Source organism: Peromyscus californicus, unplaced genomic scaffold (assembly GCF_007827085.1).
Source record: "Peromyscus californicus insignis strain IS unplaced genomic scaffold, ASM782708v3 Scaffold_20__1_contigs__length_68692818, whole genome shotgun sequence".
NCBI lineage: Eukaryota > Metazoa > Chordata > Mammalia > Rodentia > Cricetidae > Peromyscus > Peromyscus californicus.
This window is the reverse complement of record NW_026294503.1, coordinates 4,079,655-4,095,191: the sequence shown is the minus strand read 5'-3', so window position 1 is coordinate 4,095,191 and position 15,537 is coordinate 4,079,655.

Below are 15,537 nucleotides of genomic sequence, written 5' to 3'. Positions count from 1 at the left end.
AGTTTCAGGTTTTGAAGTAGGTTCTATCTAGTTTGAAAAAGTTTGCATATGAAGTTAAAAATTTTAGATAGGGTTTGCATAGACTGGTATTTTCCCAGGTGGTCGGAATTTCTCATGGAGTAAAAAAATAGATCATGTTCATGTGTTTTAAGTGTCTCTGTTAATGCATGGACTGTTGGGCAGAAGCAATAAATGTATAAGATCTTAGGCTACTACAGAAGTTGTTGGACATTAGAGTGCTGTTTGCAGATCTGCTGTTTATTTTTCACTTTTTGAGACAGAGTTCTCTGTGGCCCTGGCTGCCCTCAAACTCAGATCCTCCAGCCTCTACCTCCCGAGTGCTGGCTTTAAAGACGGGCCACCACCGCCTGGTTTAGAACTGCCTATTTAAATGAAACCTGGAATTCTGGCTGCATACAGTAGCTTGTGGGCATGTGCAGAACAAGGACTTCATTTACCTAACTACACTCTCCCAGAGGAGGTTTGTGGTTTATTGCTTGAAATTATTCCATAAACAGGTTCCTTACAGGGGTTGTTTAGGGCTGTAGGTACTTTTAAAGTGAGCACCAGGTGTAGTGCAGATGAGATTTTTTTGTTTTAATTTTATGTGTATGAGTATTGCTTTCGTGTGTATCATCTGTGTGCCTGGTTCCCAGGGAACCTAGAAGAGGGTTCGAGCCCTTACGACTGAGTTGTGAGCCACCATGAGTGCTGGGTACCAAAACCTCGGTCTTCTATAAGCAACTAAGTGCTCTTAACCACTAAGCCACTTCTCTAACCCTGAAAGAAGCCTCTTTAGAAGCAATAGGAAGAGTGATGTGCCCTTCAGAGAAATGGGGAAGTAAGCTTTTCCTGGACAGGAGTGACATGCGTCTTGGTGCTGTTGGCTATGAGTTCTGTCATACCTGTTAAAGACTTGCCATCCAGTTGTCATAGAAGAGTATTGACTAGTTATGTCTAGTAGCTATCGTTTTCTCTATAATTTGGTTTTTGTTTATAATTAACTTTAAATTTGAACTAGACAGCTGACTTAGACTACCACAATGCTGTGCTGAAGGTCAAATTGGCACAAACTAGGTAAGTGTGCTCCTGTGTAAGGGCTAACTGGAGACTTGTGGCTGCGGGTTAACTTTCAGCATGTGTACTGAGGCATGCATAGACGAGATGAGTTCAGTGTGCTTCGTCCACAGGACACAGCCTGATTTACCCCTTTCCCTCCAGCTAAAATCCACCTCGTGTGAGACACTGGGGAGTGCTTGGAGATTCCTTGCTCTTGGTGTAAAACGAGGGCCCAGGCTAGACCAGTCAGGGAGACCCTGGAGTAAGCTTGCATGGGGACAGTCACCTTGGGACAACAGTGCCAGAGGGTCCCTGAATCTGACGCCCTTTTCTTTGCTTCATGTTTACTCCACCTGCTGCAAACACCCGCCTCTGTGTCACTGTCGCTTGGACACCTTTCAGATGGAGCTGTGACTTTGCTAGCTGGTTTCAGGTACCATGTAGTTGGCTGGCAAAGCTACAGCCTTGGGTACTGTAGGTTGTGTATTTCAATTTGGGCGAGAGTGTATCTTCTGCAAGGGTAGGAAACCATGCAGTTACTGGGGGGAACCTTGTGGTAGCATGGAGTATTACCTCAAACTAGCATTCCCTCTGTAGTCAAGGGCGTATGTATTTTCAAAAAGATGACCATCGATACGGCATGTTAGTAGATGAATTTTTGGTTGCTGATGGAATTCTAAGTAAAACATGGCACATGGAGTTTTTGTTTTGCAGATTTCAAACTGGCCAGGTATGTTAAAATTGATATTCAGAAAGGTCTTTACCAGCCCTTAATATCTCACATTACTTAAGTTAGTGGGAGATAAAAATAGTACTAGACTGTATGCTAAACGTACATCATTTTGAGTTTTGAACTAATTTTAATAGGTGTAGTTTTGTATAGGTAAATGACTTAAATAACAGTTCTTTACAGTAAATTGTGCACCATACTTAGGACACAAGCCTGTGCACTAGAAGTGGCAGCAGTTGGGACCTGCAGAGATTTTAATCCTGGATTGAATGCAGATGTGCAGTTTGAGAGCTCATGAGTCAACTTTTGTAACTATAGGCAGAAGTGGTTTGGATGAACAAATGTAGTTGATAATACCAAACAACGTTCCACAGACTTTTCCGAGGGAACTCTTGGCCAGGTACTAAACTCTGCCCCATGCATAGTAGGTACACTCTACAGAGCAGCACCCCTGTCTTTCTGATGACCTCTTCACAGAACGGTCTCATTTATTTCTGAGGTGGGGCTCTGTATACCCTTGGCTGTCCTGGAACTTACTATGTAGATCCGGCTGGCTTCAAACTCGGGGAGATCTGTCTGCCTCTGCCTCCCGACTGCTGCACTACACACAACTGCTCATTGAGTTCTGAAAAGCACCTTTGGGCCTGGTTCCATGACAATACTGTGTATGGAGCCTTTAAGAAAAAGCTTGCCCGAAGAGACAGTGGTAATGGAGCTGGGGGTCTGGCCTCACTGAAACTACACAAAAAGTGTTGAAATAGGTAGTAGCTGAAGCTTGCTTTCCAATGAACATTTCTGAGGTAGTTAAGAGAAATGAAGAATGGGTCTCCATCTAGGCTTGACAAAATTTGATGTCAAAATGTTTCCTCATGAGTCTGGGCCAATTGGAAACACCCCTTATTCCTTTGACACATCTTTTTAAACCTGTGAAATCACACTCGGGAGGCAGAGCCAGGCAGATCTTTGTGAGTCGAGGCCAGCCTGGTCTACACAGAGAAACCCTGTCTCGAAAAAACAAAAACAACAACAAAAAAACACTGAAATCAGCATGCTGACCCTGTAAGTTTCTCTAACAATTAGGATCTCAACTTTTTCTGAACAGGTTCTTAGAAATACATGTGTTAAAATACCGATTGCTGTCTCAGAAGTGGCAGCTGATGGAGATGGAAGTAATGCGCACGTGATGATTGAGTTGATTGGTGTTCATTGGTCTGAGTGCAGAGATGGTGTCATGGCTCGCCACGGAGGCGCACCTGTGGGCTTCCGGAAAGGATGGCATTAGTCACCACAGAACCACAGCCGAGAACCTAACATATAGTACATGATAACATAGAAGTTACACTGCAGTGGTCTGGTGAGCTTGGATCCCTGCCAAGTTAGGAGCATCACCCTTAGCTTTGCTTTTGATTTGACAATACCTAGTTTTAATTTCCTTTTGTATAATTTTTAAAGTCAATGTACTGTTGAATATTAAAACAGTACATATGTATGTTTGAGGCAGTCAGCTGGCCACAGACTCAGGAGCTGTTCTGTTTTGGCTTCCAGAGTGGTAGGATTACAGGTATGTGCCACCACATGTAGCTGTCTATGAGCAGTGTTTATGTTCACATGATCACCTGTAAAAATCATACAGAATATTTCTAGTGCCTCCCCTCAGTTTATTATCTCCCTTAGAAACCCTAATGAAAACACTCCTAACCATACTTTTGTGTTTGCTCTTGAGCTCACACATTTGTGTGCTTGGCTTTTGTGGGCCAGTATGTCTGTGCTTTATTCACATGTATGTAAATAGTGCTTTTTGTTGCTATGTTGAGACCATATATGAATGTCAGTTTATGTCTTAGGGGAGAAACCGGTTTAGTTCTTGGCTGTAAAGAGCCCAAGCTTGTGACTAGACAGGAATGACACTAAGACAGGCAGAGTGGGGGCTTGTGCTGCAATGACAGCCGCTGCTGTGACTGCTAGCAGAATGCAGCTTGATTTATTGCACTGAGAGGAGGTCCAGAACTCCTGGGACAGTGCAACATTGATTACTGCAGGACAGTTAATGTGTTCATTGATTTCCAAAGAGAGGAACAATTTCAGAATGTCTGCAAAATCAGTATTAAAATGTGGGTTCTTAATGGATTAGAAAGTTCAATGTTGTAAAATGGATCCTATTTGTCAAGTTAAGGTAAACCTACACTTTTTCTTTTCGAAAATTTTAATTTTCTATTCTAACTTTGTGTGAATGTCTTACCTACATGCATGTCTCCACCACATTTATTCCTGGAACCCTTGGAACTGAGGCTGCCCTGTGGGTCCTGGGAACCAGACCTAGCTTTGTAAAAACAGTGCTCTTAGCCTTGAGCCATCCTTCCAGCCCTAAAATTTAATTTCTTAAATATTTCTGTCCTGCCATGTACATCAGTCATATCCACTCCAATAACTTCCCTTTCCTTGCTCATCTCTCATCAAATGTTAGGAAGGATACTTGCCACTGGGAGATGAGGCTCCGGTGACAGGCTGCAGCAGCCAGCCACAAGACGGCTTTGCAGTGAAATCGACCCCAATGCTGGGATTCCAGTCATGCTGAAAATTTTTATGAACTTAAAAGTGCTTAACGTTTGGCCCCAGTTGCTATTTTATTTCCATCTTTTTCCTCTCCTGTGGAACTAAGATTGAACCTAGGGCCAGCAAGCATGCTGTCTATTTTCTGTTTTGACTTTAGACACTGGCTGAGCTGGCCAGGTGAGCCTCATACTTGAGTTCCGCATGCCTCAGTCTCCCAAACAGCTGGGATTACAGATGTTGCCACTACTCAGCAGTTTGTTTTGAACCGCTGTAAAATGGCTGCTCTAAGCCCCTTCCTCTCCATCTGTGTTTCCTTTGGAGAAAGTGAATTCTCTTACATAGCATGGTGTGGGGGAACAAAAATTCAACTTTGCAGGCCAATACCCAGTTCTGGGATTCCTTGTCCTGCAGCATCTTTTCTCTGTCAGGCTAAGGCTGTCTTCTCTTACTGAGACTCCTGCGGTTGACATTATTTTGTAATGTTATTCAATTTGGATTCAGTGTTACATCCTTAAAATTAGATTTCAGGTATTACATCCACAATCTACATGGGCTGTGTCTTCACCTGAGTGCCACAGCCAGAGCCAGACTACTTTTCCTCTGGTCCTCATTGGGGACCTTTCTGACCAACATGCAGCTGGGTTTACCAACAGGACAGTTATTTACCAAATTAACTATTTTTCCCCCTAATCAGTAGTTTGTGGAGAAGCAGACATGTGCAAAATTATCAAACTCCCTATCCCTCCAAGCTTCCCCACCAAAACAAAACACCACGTGATTCTTGATGATTTTCCCAGTTTCACAAGTCTTCCTGTTGGTTGCTGTAAGGAAGGGCATCTCCACAGTTGATTGATTACCAGTGCAAACCCACAACTTCCACTTTTAAACTCGGCCCACAATCTGTTATGACTTTAATCTTGAAGCTCTCATTTTCTGAGACTTGGTCTGTAGGCGTCCTGGTCTCCGTGAGTGCATAGTGATCCCCACTACGAAGCTTAACTAATTCCTTGGCTTACCAAGAGCTTCAAGGTTTAACTTGTACCTAATTAACCCTAGCCCTAGAACTAGACGTACTTTATATCTGTCTGTAAATTACACATATTTTTAAAACTGTGTGGTGTGAGGATGAATACACATGTGTACCTGTCAGGATGACTTTCAGGGCGGCAAGCACCCTTTCCTCTGAACCATTGCACTAACCCCCACCCCCCCCCCCACCCCCCACTTAATTGTAAAGATTTCTCTTTTGAGACAGGGTTTCACAATGTAGCCCAGGCTGACCCTGAACTCACTGTATAGCCCAGTCCATCCCCAAACTTGGCTGCCTCAGCTTCCCAAGTGCTTGAGTTATAAGCAGTGATTCTCAACCTGTGGGTCACGAACCCTTGGGGGTTGAACAACCGTTTCATAGGGACTGTGTATCAAATACCCTGCGTATCGTATATTTACATTGTCATTCATAACAGCAAAATTACAGCTATGAAGTACCAGCAAAATAATGTGCTGAGAACCACTGCTCTGGAGTCTCAGCTGTGGTTTGTGTCCAGAGAGTTTCTCTTTTTCTAATTATTACTTCCCTTGGTTTGTGTGACTGTAGACTCCCTCCCATGCAATGATAAATAGTAGAAATGCTAGAACTCTGTCCTGCTCCTGCCCTAGATTAGGCTTCTGATGTCTCCACCTTAATAAGGCTGGCTGCAGGATGTAGTGCCGTGCAAGCACACATAATTCATGTAGGATGTGTGTTCAAGTAAATGTGTATATATTGATGCTAAGGAAAATAAGTATATATATGTGTGCATATATATATATATATATATATATATATATATGTCTACTATGAACTGTGCTCTAATTCATTTGAATCTTTGTGAGCCAGTTAAATACATCCTTTATAGGCAAGTGAGGTCCAGTCACATGTACCAGTATTTGTTATAATCACTAGATAATGGAATGTGACATTTTTTAAATGAGGTACATCTTTACTACTTTAAAAAATTTTGTTTGCTGTTTGAAGAAGCATATGTTTTTATTCTTTATGCAGTTTTTCTTGTTGAAGCTTTTTTCCTCTTGTCTCCCAATCTTTGTGGTTTTTGATTGTTGGTTTGCTGTATATAGCTCAGGCCTTGAGCTCATTCGGAATGCCAGGCCAGTCTTGAACTCACAGCCTACCTACTGCAGCCTCCCAGGTGCTTAAATGACAGGCCTAGACAACAAACCTGGCTTGGTCTGTCAGTTTTAAATACATTTTTTTGTAGTTCTTATGTAGCCCAGGCTGGCCTCACTGGCTGTGTAGCCCAGGCTGACGTAGAATTTCTGATCTTGCCTTCTCCCCAGTCCTGGAATTCTAGGCATGTGCTGCCATGCCCAACTCTCCCACCTCTCCCCAACACAGAAAAGTTTTATCCATATGAAATGATTCTTGGCAGATATTTTATTTTGAAAAGTATAATAACCCAATTAACCTAAACTCTTATTTTTTTCTTTAGACATTTTCATTAGAATATGTTAATTATACATAATTATAGGCTTTATCATGACATTTTCTTTATGTATACAATGTTCTGCCTGCATGTATGCCTGCAGGCCAGAAGAGGGCACCAGATCTCATTACAGGTGGTTGTGAGCCACCATGTGGTTGCTGGGAATTGAACTCAGGACCTCTGGAAGAACAGCCAGTGCTCTTAACCGCTGAGCCATCTCTCCAGCCCTTATCATGACATTTTCATACATGTGCATCATCCTTTCCCGTCTCTCTTCCCCACTAGTCACTTTCCCTTTTCATTTTCAAGTCTTGTTGTTGTTTTTTTTAATGACCCCATGAGTTTTATTAGGGTTGCTTCTGGGAGCTTGTTCGCAGGAGCATGGACACCGTCTCCGGCTGTCATGCCCAGATCTCCACCATGCCTTCTGAAATCCATATGATAACCATCCAGCAGTTACTGAATCTTACTCTACTTCTCTTAATGTGTGTATGGGGGGAGGGGCCTGCATGTATACCACATGCATGCAGTGTCTGAGGAGGCCTGAAGAGGGCACCAGATCCTTGGCAACTGGAGTTCCACACAGTTCTGAGCCACAGTGTGGGTGTTGGGAATCAAACCCTGGTCCTCTGGAAGAGCAGCAGTCAGTGCTCTTACTGCTGAGCCATCTCTGTAGCTGCTTCCCCCGTCTCCCAATCTTTATTTTTGTTGTTTCTTCTTTTAATTTGATATTTGAAAATATACAAAGTCTAGTAAGCTCTATAGTACTCCCAATGTTCCATCAGCCATTTTCAATAACAACAGTTTTCTCTCTCTTTTTTTGTTTTTTGTTTTTTTGAAACAGAGTTTCTCAGTGTAGTTTTGGTGCTCTGGCTCTCACTCTGTAGACCAGGCTGGCCTCGAACTCACAGAGATCACCTGGCTCTGCCTCCGAGTGCTGGGATTAAAGGGGTGCTCCATCCCCACCCGGCCAGTTTTCTTTGTTTTGTATTTTTGTTTGTTTTGAGGCAGGGTTTCTCTGTGTAACCTCCCTGGCTGTCCTGGAACCTACTTTGTAGACCGGTTGGGCTAAAACTCAAGAGATCTGTCTACCTCTGCTTCCCAAGTGCTGGGATTGAAGGTATGCACCACCATGCAGCTTTCTTCTTTCTTTTAATTTTTGGGGCTTAAACCTAGGACTTTGAACATGTGAGTCAAGTGGTCCACCACCGAGTTACATCTCCAGCCCTTTTAAAAATTTTACTTCGAGAAAAAGTCCTCTTGTTGAAGCCTTCCAAGCAGTTGAAATTAAACATGGGCGCTATCACATCGGGCTCTTAAAAATTGGGTTGATTCTTAATTGTTGAGATGTAGAAGTTGTCTCTGTGTTCTGGATACAAATCCTAGGTCACGTGTGCCGTGAATAATTTCTTCCATTCTGTGATGTGCATATTCTCTAAATCATGGCTTCTTGAACTGCAGGTCAAGAAGGGCCATATGGAGTTACTGAATATAAAGATGATTTAAAAACTGGCAACAGTGAAAAGTTTCTAAAATTAAGCAAACAAAATTAATTAAAAATCAGATGCATAACAGATGTGAGATGTTTCTGTCAGTGTGCACCCAGGCTGTATTGGTGGCTTCAGTACAGTCTTGATCCTGAGCACACAGCATCCACACTTCACACTGTTCACGCTGTCACTCTGCCCAGTCTGCCAGAAACAGCTCCGCTCAGGTCGAGACTATTGTGTGTTGTGGGTAGCAGTATTTTTCCTGTACATATAAAGCTTTCTGCTCTTACAGAAACAATGAGCTAATTATGGAAAACAAAGGCCTTCAATATTTTCCTATTGCCGCTTGTATTTTTCTTTTATTGTGTTAGAATATTTAGTATTTGTTGTTGTTGTTGTTGTTTATTTTTGGTTTTTTGAGATAGGATCTCACTATGTAGCCCTGGCTCTCCTGGAACTCATTATGTAGATCAGGCTGGCCTTGAACTTGGAGCTCTGCTTGCCTACTTGAGTTTCAATAGGAAAAAAAAAAAAGCAACAACTGTCCAATGAATTTTGGCCTGAGATGAGGACCAGGTTTCCAATCCTTTCTGAAACAGCCCCAAGCATGCCCCTGCTGCTACATTTCTGTGAAATGGCTTCTCAGTACTGATGACCATAAGACCAGCATTTGATTTAACTCTGCAAACACTGAAGATGTTCTAGATCCCAAGGTCTTAAATATTCAGCCAAGATTTAATTTGTTCAGGAAGAAAATAAGCATATACGTCTCATTCTTAATAAATATGAACATGTGTATAAAAATTGTTTTAGGTATATCATAAATGTATTTACCAGTAAATGTTGGTTTTATAGTTTTATACACCTTTATACCCAGGGCCATGCAGGAGTTCCTTGGTGGAATGGTCATGAGTGTAAGTTACCCTGTACCCAGGGCCATGCAGGAGTTCCTCTGTGGCAAAGGTCGTGAGTGGAAAAAGTCTTAAGCTCTATTCTAATTGGTGCATTTTGATGAGCAGAAGATTTATATTAGTAAAATCAGCTCTGATTTTTGTATATTTGGCTCATGCTCTATCCCATCAGTACTCCATAAGTAGGAGTGTTGTATGTACTTGATGTGGACGAGTGTCTAGATGGTTGGTGGCAAGCAGCGCAGCCCTGGGGTTAGCCCAGCAGCAGCTGTCAAGTCTGCTCCGCCCCTCCAACAAAACTCTTCTAAAATCAATTCAGAACAAGTAGAAAGTTTCTTATAACTGGAATTGGGGTGAGAACGGAGTTAGAAAGTACAATTCAAACAGCTTTTGTATCCTGAAGAGTGATTTTAACTTTATATATTTTTTTTTTTAAAGATTTATTTATTTATTATGGATACAGTGTTCTGCCTACATGCATGCTTGCAGGCCAGAAGAGGGCACCGGATCTCATTATAGATGGTTGTGAGCCACCATGTGGTTGCTGGGAATTGAACTCAGGACCTCTGAAAGAGCAGCCAGTGCTCTTAACCGCTGAGCCATCTCTCCAGCCCTAACTTTATATTTTTAATATTTTAAAATGTTATGTGTATGAGTGTCTTGCCTGCATGGAGTATGTGCACCACGTGTGTCTGCAGATCCACTGGAACTGAAGTCACGTGATTGTGAGCTGCCACATAGGTGCTGGGAACATGAGAATGTTGTAAGTGTAAAATAAATGAAAAAATATAATATAGTAGATCTTAACAGCTGAGCCAATTCTCCAGCTCCCAACCCAAGTTTCTTAATTATGCTAATATGTCTGTGTCTGTGTGGATATGTATGTGAGTACAGTGCTGGTGCACATGTGTGTGTGTGGATATGTGTGTGTGGGTGTGTGTGTACAGTGCTGGCAGAGTCCAGCAGAGACCGTCAGATCCCCTGAATCTAGAGCTACACGTGACTGGGAGCTGCCCACTGGGGATGCTGAAAACTGAACTCAGGTACAAGAGCAGTGTATGCTCTTAACCTCTGAGCCATCTCTCCTCCCCAGTGACTTTTTAAAGGAGGGTTTTAACGTGGTCAAATCCAAACAACCATGTCTACATCCAAGCCTCAAATTTCCTGTGACACTAAAAATGTTCACTTCATTGCTGAGAATGACTTTGTTTTTAAGTTGAATTTAATTTTTTATTTGAAATTATCACAAAAGGTACAAAAGAAGTTTAGAAATACAGTGTTGAAGAGTTTATTTTTTAAACCATTTGAAAGTAAGTTGCCAGCCTGATGCTTCATGCCCTCACTTGAGAAGGGCAGTCTCCCAGGTAACAGTCCCTCTGTCCCCGTTTGTTCTGGTAATGTCCTCTAGAGTGGGAGACAGAACTGGTTCAGAACTGGCAGACATTTGGTTGCTGTGGCTTTGTGTCTGTCTCAGTTTGGAACAATTCTTCGGTCTCCCCATGATACTTTTGAACATTAAGGACCAGTCGTTCTGTGGACTACCCCTCATTTGGGGTTCTGGTGTTTCCTAACGTTGAGTTTATAGATGGAAGGGCATCACATGTTTTATGTTGAATTCTCTTCATTAGGTCATCAGTTTCCACAATTTTATTTTGTTCCAAGGCTGAGGACACTGGTTTTGAATACTGAAGTTGTCACCTGCCAAGGTAAAATTGTGGTTTTTCTCGTGATCGACGGATGCTTCTAGTGCAGTATTTTGAGACAATGAGATATCTGGTTCAAATAACCATTTTATTTACTGGCATATCTGAGAATCCATGGTTCCCTGTTTAGTTTTTCCCAGTGAGTTATTGTTACTGCCATTAAGTTCCAAGAATTTTTCTTCTGGTGGCAGATGTCATTTAGAGACCCAGGTCTGACTGTCATGTGCTGTGCAGTCAGGGTCTGTACCCACTCCCTGTCAGGAGCAGAGCTAGGGAGGAGTTTTAACCACGTTAAAGCTTGGGAAGCCCTGCCCTCTACTGAGTGGACTTCAGCATCCAAGCAGCCGTAGCAGTCCCAGACTTTGCAGGATTGCAGGCGCCGAAGCGGAAGACGGGAGCTGAAAGGTTAACCTCCTTCGTTTGGGTCTTCCTTTTAGTTCCAAAGTCTCAGAACACTCCTGCCAGCCTCTTGCTGCTTGGAATTTAGTCACATGACTAATGCAAGGAAGGCAGGGAATCTAGCTAGGTCTGCTTTGAGAGTGGAGGGGTTTGAGACAGTCTCTGTAGCCCAGCTTGGCCTGGAACTCACTATATAGCCTAGGCTGGCTTTGAACTTCTAGTAATCCTCCTGCCTTAGCTAGATTCTGTATTGAAGGCCCAAGTACTTGGTGGCAATCTGATTTCTTAGCTGGGCTCATTGCCTTGTGGTTTGACAATATGGGTGATAGCTGCTGGGTACTTTACAAGAATCTCTGTTCCCTGGCCTTATTCGGTAGTGGCCTGTGTATCTTCTCAGGAGACTGGCAAATGGCTGGTTGCAGCAGTCAGATCTGGACAAGGAGACCCTCAAAGCTAAGGAGAAAATCCCTAATCAAGCACCCCCTTTCATGTAGACCGTTACCCTTTCCTATCAACCACACGTTAGCCCCAGTGTGGAGCTGGGCCCAGAATTCAAAGAGCAGCAAGACAGATCATTTTGGAAGCACAGGAAAGCATCATAACTCAGGGTCAAGTCCCAGCACCAGTCACTGCTTATAGCTGGAGGGTTGCAAGAAGTTCCATCTGCTCTCCAGTGTTCAGAGCCAGGGAGCCATCTAGAATGACCTAGGTTGTCACTAAAATGTAGTGGAAATAACTAATATACCAAACTTCAAGAGTACCATTGAACACCATTTCCTCCACCGGCAGAGGCAGACCCTCCTCCAGAGCCAGCTGCCAGCTCTGATGTTGGGCTTGGGCCAGAGACCTGTTCTTCAGGAAGTGTGACAGCCACGGACTTGAAGTGCCAGCAGCTTAACGCTCAAGCCCACTCTCCCTCCAGCTTAGGGAAGAGCACAGTGGCTGCTGACTGAGCCTCTGTGGGGCCAGTTCCCAGAGCTCCTGAATTGCTGTGCTTTTGTGGATGGTGTCTTGTCTTTACCTGAGATTGCCTGTGTCTCTTGGCCACTTGAGTTAATATTTTTATTTTTAGAACAGAAGAAACAAACCAGCCCAAACCAAAAACCCATGAAGCAAACAAGCTGCCATGATGTTTAAGGCACTCACCTTCGTTCACATCCTGAGATAAAAACCTGCAGCCAACATGGCCCATTGACAAGACCACACGCCACCCATCACCGCCTATGCAAAGAGCAACTAGATTGTCTTAGACAAACATCCGGGGAGTTTGGCCGCTTTTACTGGTTTAAACACAGCCTGTTTGCCTGACTACCCAGGGGATCCTGAAAAACCAGTTCTTGTCGTGGTAACTTCCTCCCTGACTTAGCATTTCACTTTAAAATCTTAACACATTTGCCAAAGACGTCTGGGTACCATTGAGCAGAAATATCTAAAATACACAGAGAACTCTTTTTCTTTTTAAGATCCAGGTCTCTTAAAAAGAGCGACACTAGGGTGAAAGACTCAGAGGATGCTGAGTGTGTGTGCGTTTGTGTCTGTGTGTTTATTCACAATGGAAATGAAATGCTCCATACTGCCCCAATTCATCTCTTGTGCCACTTGCCAGCTTGGCAGACGCTGTTGGCACCAGTCCCTCCACCTTTTCATCTCTTTTAACTGGAGCCAAGATCTCACTTGATAGGCCATCTCAGAGACCAGGCTGAATCCTGACAGTTCGGTACAGTTGTGTGCCCGCAGCGGTGAGCTTGACGGAATCGTCTCCCTTAGGGTCCCAAGGATTGCATATCTTGGCATCTTGCCTGATGACATTCAAGTTTGTGGTCTCCTTAGGGGCTAGAGACTGGTCCCCTCCATCCTCTCTCTGCAGTGGACTGTGGTAACTGCAGCTGGGGCCTGCACCCCCCTTCTCTTCAGGAAAAGTTCCCCAACTTCAAGAGAATCCAGTGAATTTGGTAAGTCACAGTGCCTGGTCATTTCCCTGGGGGTGACAACATGACTCATCCAAGTGGTATCAGCCCTACGTCCCTCTGGGAGGTATTGAGCCCGAATTAAAGATCATCCCTAATGTCAGCCTCTGTCTTGCTTGTCCCAGCTTCAAGGCCCATCCATTCTGGATTTTTGGACTTTGGTCCTGTGGATCTGGGTACTGACATTTTCCTCCTGGACAGCTCTGCTGTGCCGTCTCCTCTGCTCACTGCTGCGCTAGAGTTCAGGGCAAGTGCGGTTGCTTCACCTCCATTTCTGCTGTCCTCCATTTCTATCCTGGCTCCCCCAGCTCGAGAGAAAGACAAGGCTCCTCACAAGCTCCTGGGGCCTCTCTCCCTGCTTTCCTCCACTCTGCTTTGTTCTACTTCTGGCTCTTTCCATTCGAGCCCTTTGTAGCTCTGAGCCACAGACCTGCCCTGCTGCTTTACCCACAAGTCTCCCTCCACACAGAAAACCTTCCCCAGCTCTTCCTGGGGGCTCTTGGATGTCCGCTCTAATTTCCCTGACTCCAGTCTGTCCCAGGGCAGTTCACATTTGCTGGTCCATAAGTCTTAGCTACTTTTCTGTTGCTGTGACAAAACACTGTGACTATGTAAACTTATAGAAGAAAATAGTTCGTTGGTTTTACCATTCCTCGAGTCCATGACGGTGGAGCTTGGGTGGCTTGACAGCAGGAACAGCTGAATGCTCACATCTTGATCCACAAGTCTTGAGACAGAGAGGGCAGACTGGTAATGGCTTTTGAAACCTCAAAGCCTGGCCCCATGACACAGCTCCTTCAACAAGGCCACACCTCCCAGTCCTTCCCGAACAGTTCCACCACTGGGGACCGAGTATTCAAACACATGGGCCTATGGGAGCCATTCTCATTCAAACCCCCATGATGCGGTATTATTTTTGTTCAAATTATGTGTTAAATGTGCTGGAGAGATGGCTCAGCTATTAATGGCTAGGCTCACAACCAAAAACATAAAATATGTGTTAAATGATGGGCAGTGAGTGATTTGGTCCAAGCATCTAACACAGACCCAGTTAACTGGAGCCTTCCCCTCATTCCCCAAATCCAGTCTGGAAGAGGAACCATCTACCCTTCCACATGTGCTGGGGTGCGGGTGGCCACTGCCATGCCCTCTGGTGCTTACCCTTTGGACAGTGAAATCTGGACAGTGCAAAGAAGGTGCCACTGGTGGGGTCCCTCGCCTCAGCAGCAGCCGTGGGGTCCCTCACCTCACCAACCCACCAGCAGCCGTGGGGTCCCTCACCTCACCAACCCACCAGCAGCCGCGGGGTCCCTCGCCTCAGCAGCAGCCGTGGCTTTTCCTTTGATTCTCCCAACTCCTATCCCTTCCCCCAAAGTTGTTCCTGGTGGCACAAGCCAAGGCATCTTCTGTCTGACACTTGTTTGAATTGGGGTTTTGTCAGTAACAACATAGAACTCCTCAACTAACCCAGCGACCTGGGCCTGGAGACATTGGGCTAGGCCACTAAAACAACTGCAGTTGTCACTTCAGGAAGTGTTTGTGTTTGTTGCCGCTAGAAGGCATTGGGGGTATAGGTAAAGATTTTACTAGAATACTGAATACACCCATCACAACCAGTTCTACCTGAAGCCAGCCTGACATTCATGCACCTCATGTGCTCTGTGCACCTACCCTGAGCAGCACTCACCCCACAGGGGGCCTGGATGAACGAGAGTCAGCCCCCTACAAGATGCTTTGTTGGGACGTGTGGTGTGAACATAAACAGGACAGGAAGTGCTCAGAATTCCTCCCAGGGAGCTGGAGCCAGAAAGGCTAGACAAGGGTCGAGGCAACAGGAGAGCAGGTACACTGGCCTGGTTCTGCAAGACCTGAGCACGGACTCTGGCCCCGCTGCCCATGCCACTCGGCCTACTTAGTGTCCTCTACTGCAAATGAGGATGATAATGCCCTTGCGGGCTACTGGGAAGATTCATGAAGATGATACATAAACTGCCCAGTAGAGAGGCATTCAGTAGACTGAACTAAATGTCATCATGTGCCCCAGGAGGAACTGTGAGGGCTGCCTGACAGAACCTTGCCTATAATCGCCACCTGTCACCTCCTTGGAAGCCACTGTACTTGAATGACCAACATTAGGGATTAGTTTTGGGATTTACGTTTTGATTTCTAGAAGACCCATGGTAAAGGGCAAATGCACCACTGGAAAGTACAGCTATTATAGCCAGCCATTATCAAGAACCAG